This window comes from Syngnathus scovelli, chromosome 17, assembly GCF_024217435.2.
Source record: "Syngnathus scovelli strain Florida chromosome 17, RoL_Ssco_1.2, whole genome shotgun sequence".
NCBI lineage: Eukaryota > Metazoa > Chordata > Actinopteri > Syngnathiformes > Syngnathidae > Syngnathus > Syngnathus scovelli.
In genome coordinates, this window is record NC_090863.1 from 6,073,305 (window position 1) to 6,088,804 (window position 15,500).

General features: G+C 43.6%; 1 protein-coding gene across 2 annotated transcripts in view; it reads right to left on the minus strand.

Annotated features, from left to right (window-relative positions):
* The window catches only part of spidr (scaffold protein involved in DNA repair), a 73,592-nt gene that overhangs the window by 7,661 nt on the left and 50,431 nt on the right, over positions 1 to 15,500 (minus strand). The gene's annotated exons all lie outside the window — the stretch shown is intronic.

Consider the following 15,500-nt stretch of genomic DNA (forward strand, 5'->3'; position numbering starts at 1 on the left):
GTCTGCTGCTTATCTGATCATCAGTGAAGGGAAAAGGTGAGCACGGAGCACAAACAAAAGGCGCTTGAATAAACTAGCTCGCGGCCACGTTATTCAGAGCAAGGCTATTGTGCTTACCCGACAAGCCTGAACAGGAGAAGCTTCCCCGCCGACAGCATTTCGCTCCTCTGGGGGGGAAAAAAAAAGATGTTTTTGGTACGTGATTCTAATCTGGACAAATGACAACTTTACATTGCAATTATTTGCACCTCAGCAAATGTTTGGTCGTAAATCTTGACGTTGTGAATGGGCCAGTCACAGACAATCTGACATATAAAGATGGCACAGTATATCAATGCAAAGTAGTCCAGTCGCTCCGCTTCATGTATGCATTGAGATGAGCTTTCTATTTTTGGAAATCCACCCTCGCTGGGCGGCTGCAGATTTGCATGGATTGACATTTTGCAATTAAGCATGTCATAAACGCCCCCACGCCTGCCGCCCGAACCCACTCCCACCGTGACAAGCAGATTGTTTGCTTTTCCGAGCTAGTAGTCTCGGTTGCCATAAATATCCCGGCCGGCGCATTCCTCCGCCTTCACCTTTGAGCGTGGCTCTGGTCGGCGCGCATCCGTGCTTTCATGATCACAGGGCAGCGGTTGGTGCACATCCAGCTGCTTAGCGCCTCGCAGGAGAAGCAATGGAGGCTGATAACGGGATGCTGACTGATGATGGGGTGGGCTTTAAAGGCGGTGGGAGATAACGCTAATGATGCTGAGATTAGCACTCATTTAGTGTAAAAAAAAAAAAAAAAAAGGTCTGGCCCGAGATGAGTGGTGATAATGTCGGTATGAGGCACTGACGTTTTTATATGAGGGAAAACAAATGGTGGTCGTATACTGGAGCGGCAACATGGTGGGATGATGGAAGGAGAATATAATTCACACTCTCGCTTCAAAACATGGTGAAGCAGCATTTAGCAGTGATCCTGCATGTAAATTGAATGAGCTGCCAAAAGAAGTGAAGTCCAATGTGAATGTTTTTAAGTTCAGGTTAAAAGTTAGTTTTTTTTGGATTGAGCATTTTTAAAATCACTTTTTTTGTCCAAACCTTTTCTTGCTTTCTAAATTATTTGAGTAAGCTTTTGCATCTTTTCAGTGGAATATTTTTAGATGGGCCGGCTGTCATCAGAAATATAGTAAGTATATAAAATCGCAGCAGCAGAAATGAACGTTTTTACAGCACAAATGAAGCACAAACTAACAGTACCATTACGAGTTCATTGGGAGAAGCACATATTTGTCCTGCAGAATCTCAATTTAAAAAAATAACAAAAACAAACGGTTTCAAAACAGATTGCGTGCTATGGAAAAACAGTGCCAAAATGGGGTGCATCACCACGCCCCTCCTTCCTCTTGAGTCAGCACTCATATGAGGCATGCCACCAAGGCCAAGAATGTCTACATGATGCGAGTTCCTACGACGGCAGAAGAAACGTCAGTTGCCACACAGAGCCGGAATGTTCCACCCGGGTGACAGAAGGTGCGTCCCATCGCACGACAATGACCGAGAGGCAGCAAATGGCGAGGTGCCGCCAAAAGTGAAGCCCCAACAGGTGCCACGCTGTCAAAAGCCACTTCGCACCTCGGCTCTCTCACACCACAGCGCCGCTCTCGCCCACCCCGGCCTGCGGGGGGGACTCCACCGAGGGGGCTGTTTTGCTATCAGCATGCCTCCGCTTTGAAGTAAACCGGGAGGCCGCAATCTGGACTGTGTTTACTTGTCGAGCGAGTGGGCATGAGGTCACTTTTTTTGCCTGACACAACTTGGTAGCAGAAGAGTGCATCAGTGTCTGGAGAGCCTCTTACTCACGAGGATGCCATGGAGACGTGCTCATGTGGGCGCAACATTTACCCCAAAAAGGCAAAAAAATGTTGGTTACTTCCCAAATGTAATATGCAGACTGTGAAATGGAGTCAATCATTTTCAAGGAATCTAATCCGAGCATTATTATTTATCATTAAACTGCCAACATTTTAACAACTTGCAAAGTTTTTATGGCACAAGCCAAAGTTTGTTTATGCCATCTAAAATCCAGCCAAGCGTTTATTCTTTTTTTTTTTTTTTTCAAGGTGGTTTATGAGTCAGAGGCCCACAAACTCCATCTTTATCGTGCATTTTGCTCGTTGAGCCGGGTGAAGTCACAGCAACCCGGAGCCGTGTTTATCCACTTTAGCGAAGGGGGAAAGTACGCTTCCTCGCTCTGTGGCCGCAACTTAAACAGTGGAGATCACTAGCACTCTCAGATCTGGCGCATCGCATACCAAGCTGCAGACACCACTTTGCTTAGATCAGCAGAAAAAAAAGGAGAAAAAAGAACTGGCAGTAAGAGGAAGCTGCTAGACTCACTCCGTCCAAAGCTGAATAATCCCCCGAGCACCAGCAGTAACTCCAAAGCTCCCTAATTAGAATGAAAAAAAAAAAAAAAAACAACAACAAGAAGTTGTGGTTATTTAATGGTGCTTGTGTTTGACAAGGCTTACAATTGCTAAAATTCAACTACGGGCTCACAAAAATTATCTACAGTGGAACTTCTCTCAAGTCTTTCTAAAACTGGAACCAATATTGATATGAGGCTTACCTAAAGGAGGGACAGGTGGCCCTCATTTTGAAAACAGCCTAGCAGTTTTAAGTTGTAATAACACTGTTTACCACTAGATGGCAAACATCACTTAAGAACGTCCATAAGACTGCACTTCTCCACCAGAGAAGGAAAGAGCCGATAGGAGATAAAAACACGTACGGCTGTACAATACTGCATGACCAAGGGGTCAAAGGGGACAAAGGCCATGACGTCCAAACATTTGTATGTGTCCTTCAAAATGTCCTCCATCTGGCATAATAGGGGATGACTTCAAGAGTAAATATCTCTCAGCGTGGTTCCAAAAACATCATGTGACGCACGAGCCAGCTCACCGGTGAGAGTCTCATAATGAGATTTTTCCTCCCGTCTGCCCGCGACATTGCTCCCGCCTCGCTCGGAATACAAATTAAAGGCTGCCGTCTGACTATTTGAGGGCCAAATATATATATTTAAAGGCTGTCACATCGAAAATGTCAGAACAGCGCCTCTGTCAAAGATCACCGTCTCGTTTCCCGGGGTCCTCAAACATGCCGCTGATGTCAGAGTCAAAGATCACATTCCGCCTGATTCGGCACCCGCCTCACAGATGCGGCGGCACGGACGGACGCGCTCAATCGGAGCTAAAGCGACGCTTCGCAAAGGCCACGACGACCATCCGGCCGGCTCCACGTCAACGTGATGCACTTGTCGCGTGGAGGAGGGTCGTCTCCGTCAACGCCTCCACCAAATCACTCATCCCAACCTCTGAGACATTGTTTTTATGTCTTCATTGAGTTCTCGCCAAATAGTGCGATTTACCATGATTTAATCGTATTTTCGCTGATGAAAGTGTTTTGCTTTTGAGTCTCATTAACGAACAAAGGCAAATTCCCTGATGACTCAAAGTGATGGTTCAGAATTAAGTGAAAGCTTGCTCAAAGTGAACACGCAAAATTGTAGACAAACGCACACCCATCGACAGACAAAGATTAGGGAGGATCTACAAAGTCCACGGCAATCTGATAAGACTGTTTTCATGTGCTTTTTATCTGCGACAACTGCTCTGCTTGTCTTATCGTGCGAGCAGCAGCAGCGTCTGCTCCTCTCTCTCTTCTCTGATGATTGTCTCGTTATCGCCGGTTAGCCGAGCGCACGATTAACTCGACTAACGTTCGTAAACTGGTAAAGGCTGAGCATTTTTTAAATCATTGCAATTGCTCTTTCCGAGTTGTAAAAGTGCGTGAGTTGTGTTTTTGTTTGCTTGCTAAAGGCCACTTTTATTTCTCCGCTGTAAATGAAGAAAATGCAGCCAGTAACACATCACTGCTTAACTGTGCTTAAATGGATGGACGTTTCCACGCAACATTAAACTGTAATTGTAATAAAGCTAGCCAGGACGTTTATGTTCCAAAACCCTGAAACAAGGCAATTCTCGTCAAGATTTAGTAGGAATATGGACAAAAAAGGAGTAGGAAAGTTGCATTGTTATCCAAAGGGCAGCTCTCATCAGACATTTTAACTACCTTGAAATGATTTCTTTGAAAGTTTCGGGACTGGTGTAAATTGTGCTTAATTTTATGCAATTGATTCTTAAGCAAGAGTGAGCATCTAATGATGTTTTCCAAAAGTTGTAGAGTGTTATTTTGGTACGCTTTAATTTAGATTTGTGTTCCGCAACATAGATTATATTCGTTAGCCCGGCTCATTGTGTTAGCATTAAGCTAGCACGAGTTGTTCGTTTGCTTAATTATACAACATGTTAATTGTCTTTATTTTGGTTAGTTGGACTAATTTACTACCAAGTTGAAAAAGAACCAGTAGTAGTTTGCAGTGAGCATGGAAATGTGAAAATAATGTGGTCAGATAAAACCCAAGTTGAGTTATTTGGCATTAGCGCGTGGAAAAAAAAAAAAAAAATGTGAGTACGACCCAAAGAACACATTTGGGGCTGTTTTAGCAAACTTACAAAATCATCAGGGAGTCAAATAATTATCTCCCACACTGTGTATTTTCAAAAGTAATGGCACAATCTGTTCCTTTTATGTGACTTCTACAACTCCTGCTTGCGTTTGTTTGCTCATAATTAGCAAGCAGTTATCACACTTGACAAGATGCAGGTTGGAATGCAGCGCAATTGAAGAAAGAAAAAAAAAAAGGAGAGACGTCAAACCTTAAGGATGACAAGTTGTGAAGTAAAAGTGGAGGCCGTGTTTGACCTTGTCCTTCTCTGCTGAGGGTCTGTGGGTTTGGGCCAGGGACAGGAACTCCCTGTACAGACACCATGTCTGCATTTGCTGCTCCCACTGCACACTGGAACACTTTGTTCAGCGCCACCAAGGAAAGCCTAGACAACAAAAACACACACATTCTGCCTTTGCTCGGGCTTTGGGCGGTAAATAATAGCCCCCTCAAGGCGGGAAATCACGCAACAAAAATAAAATAGATCTGTTGTTATCCAATCGTTTGTTTGAATTTACAGCTTGCGAGGGGCTACCATGCGAGAAAGTCGTATAAATACAATGCGACCCAATATTTATGATGTTTAACTTTAGGGGGCCAACTGTTTGCAGATATGAATCATTTCATGAGTTTTGGGATCACTTACTGTGAACCGGCCAATAAAAATAATGCGGGACTGTTATTTACACACTGGAAGTAGCTCGTTGATCACGTTTTGGATTTTTATTAGAAAATAAATTACATGGAACTAAAAACGCAACTAACATTTAGTTTGTGCTCATTTTTTGGTACCGTATGTGATAAATATGAGGGAACATGGATTATATTTGTTCAAAGTCACAACGGCCCTCACGAGGGAAACTCGAACTATGATGTGGGTTGGAACAAAAATATTTTTGAACATTCAAACGCTCGATCCGAAACGTGTGCCGCACCTTTAGATTGCGTCACCTATGAACAACTGACACGCGACCAAGCCGTAAATTGGGTTTGCTACGTGCTAACACAACAAAATGCTATCACACAGACACAGCCATTTTCTTGACATTTTGCTTTTCTCCCTCGTAACACAGCCAACCAAACATGGCCGCCAAACAGTAACCCTTCAATCAGAGTGACCCCAAAATCTGATAGATGAGCCAATTATGTGCGTCGATGCATTTACTGCCACGCTGGAACATTGCTTGTGACCTTCCTCTTGACAGAAATGAATTTTTCTCCCCCTGAGGCTAAACAAATCGAGGAAGAAAAAAAAAAATAATCACAGCATGCTCCACCCTTGCCACTGAGTCACGCCGTCAAGGCTGCACTTTGACATGGGGCCTGTTTACAAACCAGCCAACATTCTGCTCTTAAAACTAACAAGTTTCGTCTTCTAGGACAAGGTCAAATTATGTGAGCAATGGGGGGGGTGATTTTAGAGTGGTGTCAAGCTGGAAGGACGGAGGGGCTCGTCTTCCGTAGCAGGTTATCTGCGCCTGCGGCAAGCCGCCACGCGTCTGCTGCACCTGATTGTCTCATCGGCACATTCCAGGGCCAGAGGGCCCGACAAGCCCGGGCACAGCGTGCAGACTGTGATACACTTGTTCTGCAGACGCAGGTGTACACCCTGCACTCAACACAAATCGATGGGGGGTGGGGGGGGTAACAAGACTTGTATTGAGCAGAGGAGCTACAGAAGACATATGAGCTTGAGGATGACCTGAATTCATGTCCATCATTCAGAGACAGGATATTGAATACATTAGAGCGATAGATAGGGCAAATGTGATAAAATGATTTATATATTGTGAAATCCATGTCACTGTCAGTTATTTTAGAAACGTTTTCCTTTAAATATTTCACCCGTAAATACATTTAAATTTTAATCATTCTTAGTAAGCTGCGTTCTTTCTTTTTGCTTTGCCTTTGAATGTCTTTTTGTGTTATTTTGTAAATACTTTTAGTTGTTGTGCTTTGGTTGCACGAACCACCTTGAGTTGCCTTGTTTATGAAATGTGCTACATCAATAAAACTCCCTTGCCTTGCCTTGACTGGTGGTATAAAGTACAAAAGACAGATTATTCGCTATGTTACAGAATCAGCCCCCAGTAATATCAGTCATGCATCGCGTAATCGTTAAATAATTTCCAGTTATTTCAATAACTTCAGATAAATATATTCCAATATTATTGCTATTACAAAAATATTGTACATGTTTAACTAAACAGAAAAAATACTATCAAATTTAATCATTACAATGCATAATAAATTGCAATAAATACCCGCGTGAAGGGTTATTTTTTTTTAAATACGACAAGTCACAAAAATTTTATCAGACATATTTGAAATGACACAATGGGAATAATGCCTTCTCTGTTGACTGCATGGCTGGTGAGGTTGCTGGGGGTTGTAAAAAAGACAAAAGTGAAGCACTGTGATGATGTCATCGCCAGCAGATGCGGAGGAGGATAGAGATAAAGGCGAAGGAATTCCAAATAATATCAGTTTGGGCATGCAGAGGGTTATCGCGCATGCAGCGGGATCGTGTTGTGACTTTACGCCCGCTGACTCACCGTCGCTCCAAAGCCTTCATTTTCGTTGCTATGGAAATATGACATTTCAGGTGCTGATATTGTTTTGGAATTAGAATACACAAAGCGGAATCCCTCCAAAGGAAGCTCTTTAATATTAATGAAATATTAACGCAGCATATAAATAGAAATTGAATGTGGTAATACAAAAGGCTATTATCGGCTGGAAGAAGATGTTCCAAAGAAGGTCAAGCAGACATTTGTATTTTAGTCTTTCCTTGACAATCGGCACAACAAAGCAGTAAGAAAAAAGGATGTGATGGAAGAAGGTGTTTGGTTGGAGGGGGCGGGGGAGCAGGCCAGGACCTGCTGCAACATTCAATTTTGCCTTTGAGAGGCCGAGGCACTTGCCTGTGGCAGGTGCAATCGTGGCAGACGTGACGCGGCGACCTGCTCCACCTCGGCGCTCGACCCAGCGAGCTGTCACAACAGGTCGCTCGGCTCGAGCGGCACTTGACTCAGATCTGATTGGATCGTCAGAGGGGGCGACGCGACAATGCCTGCTGGAAATTCCCAGAGACTCGATATCAAATGACGGGACTGTTATGGTGCTTCCCAGCAACGCACATTAATTCCCTCATAACAACAATTACAATCCAAGCCATTGTCTTAATTCAAACCTTCAATGCATGCCCACATTTTGTCATCAAAACTCACAGCCAAATTAAGGATAATATGGCCTTGACTTGCAATCTTGACCTTTTGTTTTGCTTATTGGACTTCTGGAGAGCCTGGCCACCCATCAAGTGTGAAATTACACAATCAGGTACATGGCAGATCGTGGCAAAAGTGTTTCATTATTTTTGCCCCAAGCAGAACACTCCTTTGCTCTGTCAGGTTGCACTAAGCCCAGTTTGAAGCTAGAAGACATTTGCCCTGGGCATTCACTAAGCACTACTACAACTGCACCTGTACATGATGTACTGAACTAAACATCTTGTAGACTTAAAAAAAAAATACACTCCAGCTAGACATTTGCCACCTCGCACACACACTCCTCAGTGCAGGTGATTATTGTTGCCTTGAGATGACAAGAATCTCACAGCTGACATGGCTGGACTTGCTGCCTCTGCGTTTGTGTGTGTGCGTGGGCTGACTGCAGCTACAGGTGCCTCGCAGGAATAGCGTCTCATCTGTTTTAGTTTAACGTTTCGAGACAACGCTGAAGGCTTAAAAGGGTGAAGAAATACGACAACATTCCTGAGAAAGTCAAGTGGAAAATTAATTTTACCGTTTTTTTTTTTTTTTAAGTGCGCCGCATCCCCGGAGAATAATGACTTTAATACCTCTGCTAAAGTTTTTCTTTTCAAGGTTTCTTTGTTAGTTGTGAGGGCTGGAAAACTTCAATGCTGGGCAGTATTAATCAGGCTTAATTAGAAGTGCCCAGGAGGCCAATAAAAAGTCTCTTTTCTAAAATAGCTCCCCCTGCTGGATCCGGTGGGGCAATACATACTTTGCCCCTGGTGCTGAGTCAGCAGAGGTCTTTTTCTGCTGCAGTGTTCTCACAGAGTTGAACATGCGAAACTGTCTAAAATGTCTTGGTAAGGTGATTCAGATTCAGGTGGGAGTTGAATCGTGTCCAACAAAGATTCCTAAATTGCGTTGTCCGTATCCCCTGAGGGTGCAATTACGCCTGTACTTTTTTTTCTTCAGGCTTTTGGTGCTATAGATCATACCTGAAGGCATGGAGCTTCCTCACAATGTAACAGTAAGCAAAAAAAATAAAAATAAAAACCCCCTAATGATCTGCCAAGTCGGTGCTGTTTGCTTTGCTTGAATGACTCGCGGTTCCACCAGCATGGCGGTGTCGGAATAGATTAGAGCCACGGTCCATCTCTTCCCCGGCTTCACACAACAAAATCCTCTTAAAAGCGCCGCATGTCACTCAATCTCCCGAGCGGCGACGAGCGTGGGGGGTGCGCCTGCGCAAATAGAGTGACAAGGAGCTATTTGCACAAGTGGATCGCATCACACATCAAGGTGGACACTCCGCTTCCATGTGCGAATCTTTTGGCAAGACTCTAAGGACGTCTTTAAGACCGATTCAAGTAGCTTCAGTGAGATGTTATTCCACATAATCACGACTGTAGGTTTTTCCAGACCCGTTGAGTCTCTGAAAACAACAGGAAGTTCCTCAGCAAAGAGCCCAAAGGCAAAAGTGTTTGCCCTCGAAAAGCCACTTAAAGCCTGCGCCAAAAAAAAAATAGAATTCACTTGTGACAACGTATAATGAAGTGGCTGATACTTGAGAGCCTGTTGCCATGACGATTTGATTTGATTACAGATGCTGAAATTTTAAATATTAGAAAAATAATACACCCTCACAAGACGGCTAATACATGTTTACATGCTCGAGTTGCTACTGCTGTTTTGGTTAGCAAAAAAGTTCAGAGTTTTTTTTTTTTAAAGTGGATGATAAATACATGCTGCCTCAAGTTTTATATGATTTCATAAACAGAGCTTTTTTGACAATGCTGCTAAAAATGCTGGTTAACGTGATGGTCATTTTTACAGAACTAAATCATTATCGGAAATGACCGCTACAATTTTGGTTTCATTTTACGGTCAATTTTGAGATCAAAACATTTCATTCGGCTTTTTTGACTTTGAATTCAGCAAGTAGCGTTTGATTCCACATTCCGCTGCTATTAAAAACAGAGAACTGCAGACCGTGATATACTTTACAGTGTTCCGGAAATGTATTCTTTTTTTTCCACGCAACAGTGTGTGTGATGGGGTCGTTAAAAGCATCGTTGAAACGTTTCGGGGCACAGAGGGAAAAAACTTTGCTTCAACTTTTCAAAAGAGAAGCCGTCATTCGAGGCAAAGCTTTAATAGTGTTCATTTTGAGCCGCATATCTCTCCTCACATTGATCCCAATCGCTTTGTTGAGGTGCAACAAGGCGTGTCTCCCTTTTTCATCTCCGAGTCTCATTGATCAGCGGTGCTGGAGCCGCTACAGGCTTGCAGGTGTGATCGCCATTCCAATTGCCTCTGCCCGTTTGCGCCGCGGTGATGGAGCGGCGTTGTGCCGAGAAACATCATTTCCATGATGCGCGCTGGAATATAACCTACGAGTGTTGACATAGCAATCCGCTCTCATCCATTATTCATACGCCATCCGACGCTTTGCTTTTTTTTTCAATCTATCCACGTCGTTTTAAAGTTAACGTGGAATATTCAGAGGCGGCGTTTCTGTATACTTGTTTCGGCGCGTGTGCGTTTGCATGGATTTTGCCGTAATGATAGACCGCCGATATTCGGGTGGGGAGCGACGGCAAAGCAGAAAAGCCCGACAGACATTCCTGAATGCCAGTGTGGCTTGCAGGTTGAAACACGCCACCGGTGTTTGACTAAATACCTCGGCAGCTCCTGCCTTGGGAATAGGCCGGGAGTGATGGTGCTTGTCCACTCTTCAATGTGGAACGACACTTATTACTTTTTAGCACCACCTTGAAAGATTCTTAGCGCCTCGAGTACCATGATCATGACCAACATTAAAAAAACAGATAGGTTGTCCGAATATCTCTATTGTTTCTAAATTATGTAAACTAGCCTTCTGTTTGATTTGTATTCACGTGCATGCAGTGGCGTGCATAGGAGGGGGCTGGGGTGGGCGACCTCCACCTGAATGGGGGGGGGGATCCACCACACCCCCACCCCACTTTTATAAAGCAGCAAAACGTCAAAGGCAGATACAGAACTTTATGAAAAATTGACTTCTATACCCTGAAGGCATTTTAAAATAAATCGTTGGTTCTTTCTTGATACGTACTCACCAAACAATTCCATGATAGTGCGTCGTGCATGTTGCATGAATGCAGCTCAAGGCAGGCTCCATCCAAAAGGAAAAGCTTTCCTCAAAGGCTACATGGATCAGCACCTGCCACTCAAATCAGCAACACTTGCTTCCACTGCACCTCCGTCGCCAGCTGGCTCGCTGCAGCAAAAAGCCAGAAATAGCCATCATTAAATCAAAAATAAATCATAAATCCGCCAAAGTACTACTGAGTGATAAGTGCGGCCATTTCTTGTGTGTGTTACTCATCCAAATCATGTCGGTATTTTCTTTTTCCCCAGCGGTCATCCAAATGCTTTAGAACTTTTCGCAACCCCTATCCAACTTAATTAAATCGAAAAGGCTCCCAAAGATAATAGCCAGAGCAGCAGTTACTCACTAACCTTTTAGCCCTTTGGCTTTCTTTAATTGAAACATTCATCAGCGATTGAGCCGGTGCGCCGCCATATTCCCAGGCAATGGAGTCGGCTAAATAAGAAGATGATGAGGCAACACGCCACCTGAAGGATAACAATGGACACGACATAAATGAGAGCGCCACTCGAGTGGATTAGCTCCGCCTGCTTTGGACTTAACTGGATAACAAGCTCCGGGCCCGTCTGGAGCGGTGCGCCTTGCCGCTTTGCGGCATCGCCGTCACGCCCGGTTGCACGCGACTGCCGCTTCATTTGTCCACTTTTCACTTTTCCTTGGCAACCTCAAGGCCTCTTTTTTACGCATTGCAAACATCTTTCCGCATGACTCATTCTCATCTTTTGACACTTTTTGACCAGAGATTCCAATATTTTACCCACTGAGCCGTAACGTAGGGAAAGAAAACTCAATTTGACTGATGTCTGTCTGTCTGTCTGTCTGTCTGTCTGTCTGTCTGTCTGTCTGTCTGTCTGTCTGTCAGTCATTCCTCCAGTGACACTGACTTCTGCTTAGATCTTGTCAGCAATGAGCTTGACAGGCTTGCCATGCATATTGTCTACACGCAGCAGGAAGTCACACAAAAAGACATGGATTAGTCAGAAAAGGCGCAATGTTCTCGTAAAGATCGATAGCGTGCTAGGCGGGGGACCGTAACGAGTGCCTGTGAATTGCAGAGTCATTGTGTACGAGAAGACGTAAACACGCAGGAAGGGTACCAGATGCGACACAACCACCATTTTCTTAGTGTGTGCTCAGCCTGCAGGGGTAATGTTCTTTTTCTCAGGACAAAAAAAAAATGGAAGGCTGTGGTTGTCAAAGACAATTATTCCCCAAGCAGGTAGTGTCTGTCTATTTTTAGATTCTCATATCACCAAGAGGGAATAACAAAGAGGCACAATGAAGAGGAAAAATATAGTGAAGAAAGGCTTTGGAGGGTTTGGTTTTGCTGCAATGATTCATAATCATAAGTCACTTAAGATTATGAAAATGGGTCACGAGGACTCAAGCCGCTGACCTTTTCAACAAGTCTGCAATGATGTTCCTTTCCATAAAGCCGAGCTTATTTAGCTTACTGTGCTGTGAGCAGAAATCACTGTGAGGCAAAAGTCAAAGAAATAAAAAAAGAACTTCCAAGGTACACTTTAAGGACATACAAGACTATAGTTAAAAGTTTGATATTTTTAAGTATTTTAACATGAAATGGGAATTATTTCAACAACCATAAAATATATTAATACAATTCTACATGGGATTCACCATGTCCTAAATTATCAAGTCAAATTTATTCATACTTAATCACAGAAACGAATGATGGTGCTAGCCTGACGTTAGCTTGTCATTGCTAGCATTATAAATTCAAACTTAAAACAAACTCAATAGCAATTTGAATTGTTGTCAATAAATATGAGTAGCTTGATTGTCATCAACTAGCTTGGCACGCACGTAATGTCATCATTAGCTGGCACATTTGGTTCAATGTGGAATATTTTGTATACGTTGGATCCCGTCTCCATTGTGGGAAAAAGACGAAAGCACGGAAGCAGCACGGCCACCAACGTGAGTAATGAAAGCATAATGGGGGGAAAGTTGCATGTAATGTCGTATCTGCGTTCAATCTGACTCCTTGTTAAAGCTCGCAGGCCGGACTTCCAGCTGGAAATGTTCTATTGAGCTTTGGGCTCATTTCCTATAATGGGCGCTTATTAAAAGCAGAACCACCGAGCTTTCATTCACGCGCCGCGACACAGAACACCAGCGATCCTTGTAAAAGACGAGCACGTGAGAAGAGGAGGAGAGCAAAAAAAAAAAACAAAAAAAAAAAAAAAAAAAAAGGCCCAGCCGATTGTTCGCCCCCCGCCCCCGTCATTATGATCATCTTGATTCATTATGCTGCTCATTATTGGCTTCTAAAGCTGCAGATGAAAAGGCGCCCGAGACGCTCAATTCCACATGTGGGAGTCGTCCGGCGTGGCGGCGACGTATTTTAACGATGTGGAAAGTGGCGGTCATGAGTGATGGTGGACAAACAGCAACAAGCCAAATGGGAACCATGAACGTAATGGATGACTTTGATATTCTGCTGTGATGAAATGCGCCACAAGCGGGGCGGAATCCGTCTGAGAAGTGAATCACGTCTTTTCAAACAGGGAAAGTTTGTGTATTGCAGCTGAACGTGATGTAAATTCACATCCAATTCACCATTTAATATGTTTATTAAAGCAAGGTGTGCTCACGAGAAGTTCATTATCATACAAAATGTTAGCGGCTACGTTAGCTGTGCAATTGGTCTGTTTTCAGTGACATAACCTCCTGCAGGTTTAATTGATTGCTCGAATGTGACAGTTTAAAAGCAAATAGAAAAATGTAGCTCAGGAATGGGCAACTTAAATGATGAAGAGGCCAGAATCTTTCCTCGGCGCTACCCTTGGGGGAGCTACATAAGATGGTGCACTTGCTAGCAAGATGTAAGACAAAAAAGCTAACTTGCAAAATACATGCTGAGTCTTAATATATTTCATTTTTGATTATGCATTTTTCAATTCGTATATAAAAGATCCATTATCCTAACCCGACGACAAAGTGTTGGAAGCAAAAAAACAAAACAAAAAAGTTCAAGAAGAGGATAGAGGACATCTCGCTTGTCCATCTTTAATCCGCCCTGGTTCACATTCCTCCATGTCGCTGCTGTCCCTGTTATTTCCGCTACGGAATGCCGATCTCAATTATTCCAGATGGCAACTGTGGAAGATTCAACTCTATTTAGATCTTTTTTTGTGTGTGTGTGTGTCTTAATTTGCGGCGTTTGCATTTTTAAATCCATGACAGAGCATCAAAGAAATTGCTCTGATTGGATAAACATGAGAAAAGACCAAATGGACTCGTTCAAGATTCGCTAAAGGTCATCTGTAAGCGACGCGATGGAAGCCAAAGGTTAAAGATGACAAAGCGGCTAACTTGAGACTTTTTGTCTTCCTTTCAATGTCTCCTTTTTTGTTTTTTTTTCTTCTACAGGTAGCTTTTAACTATTTGGCATTTTGGCTTTGGAGCCCATTTGAGGTCATGGGAGCCAGCCTCAGCTTCACAATGCGCAAAGATCAATAAATACATTTTTGTTCTTGTGCGTGTGTTTGAAGTAAAGGTCGTTAACACACACACACACAAAAAAAAAAAAAAACCCAAACAAGCATTAAAGTTTGCGTTGAAAACGACGAGCAAAATATATTTGCTATTACTGACTTAGCGATTTCTCTAACAAGGCGTTTGGCGTCGGGGGCAGACGTCGGTGGGATCGGCGCTCACTGCAGCAATCAGCCAGACTGTCTTGCGCTCTAATTGTTTCCACATTTGTGTGGGAGGTCAGAGCCCCGCAGTGCTGATCCTTGCCAAGTTTATAAACAGAGCAGTGTTTCCAGATGGCCACTGGCTCCAGACTGGCTAGCAGGTTGATTGGGACCAGAATAATAACAGGTGGAGAGCAGACAATGAATTCCTTGACACTTTTTTATACCCTCATGCACACACACACACACACTTGGTGCCAGCAGGAGAGACTTCTGACGCCGTCTCACTGGTTGGAGCTCGACGACAGAGCCGATCTGAGCGCGAAAAAGTGCGGCAGGATGTCGAGCGCATTCTTGAAGCTCGCGTCTGGTTTACATTTCAAGCGGACAAATCTAGTGTCGCGCTTGTGGAAATGCTTTATGGAAGGCTGATAGTTATCTTACGGACGCTTTAGCATTTCATTATGCTAACAGTTATGGCATAACAAAGTGGAGCATGCTAACTGCTAGTCTACATTACTAAATAACATCTAGTTATTGTTAAGCAGTCCTTTTTGTATAGGACTAATCAATAAAGCGTCACTGGAGGCCTTTTATTGTTAAGCGTCAGGCTGAGTTGCCACAGTTGCAGTTGACTTCTGCTTTTTCTGCTGACGTCTGACATTTGACAGCGTCTTTTTCCTGCACTTGGTCGCCTTGTCAAGACTTTTTCCTCTTTTTTGCTGTGGGTTAGCTTGAGGGGGTTGAGAGGGGAGGGTGAGCGACGTCAGCTGCCGGTTGCAAAATAAAAGCCGATTACAAAATCAACGCGGATTTCATAGGCAAGAAGCCGAGCGCTTTTCCGTGTTGCTCTTGGATGCGCCGTCGATTGT